This window comes from Trachemys scripta, chromosome 22 (genome assembly GCF_013100865.1).
Source record: "Trachemys scripta elegans isolate TJP31775 chromosome 22, CAS_Tse_1.0, whole genome shotgun sequence".
Lineage (NCBI taxonomy): Eukaryota > Metazoa > Chordata > Testudines > Emydidae > Trachemys > Trachemys scripta.
Window position 1 is genome coordinate 8592686 of NC_048319.1, and position 603 is coordinate 8593288.

Here is a 603-nt window from a genome sequence, read left to right on the forward strand (position 1 = left end):
GCTCCCCTCACCCCCCCGGGGGCGCTTCTCCTCCCTTCCCCTCCCCAACGGGGCCCTGTGCTCCCCTCCCCCGCGGGGGACCCTCTGCCCCCCCCAATGGGTTCCTGTGCGCCTCTACCCCCCCAACGGGGCCCTGCGCTCCCCTCCCTCACCCTTCTCTGGGGTGACCAGCTGTCCTGATTTTATAGGGACAGTCCCGATATTTGGGTCTTTTTCTTACATAGGCTGCTATTAACCCCACACCCCCGTCCTGATTTTTCACATTTGCTGTCTGGTCACCCTTCCCCCCCCGTGGGGCCCCGCCCCTCCCCCCCCCCCCCCCCCCCCGGGGTGCTTTCCCTCACCTCGCTGACTCCTCACCTCACTGAAGCAGATTTGAGATTTAAATCTGAACGTCCTGAGGTCACTTAGCTGCCGTCTCCCCATGCCAGGCCATGAGGTTTGGCAGCCAGCGCTGGTTTATCTCCATGCCGTGCTAATACACTTTTTTTCCCCTTCAGTCAACTTGTAATCTTGTACTCGGCGTGCTGCGCAGTTTAGCGGGGTGGCCTCGGTGCAGTGGCTTATCCACCTTCCTGTGTGCTGGTGTGGGGGGACGCTTCT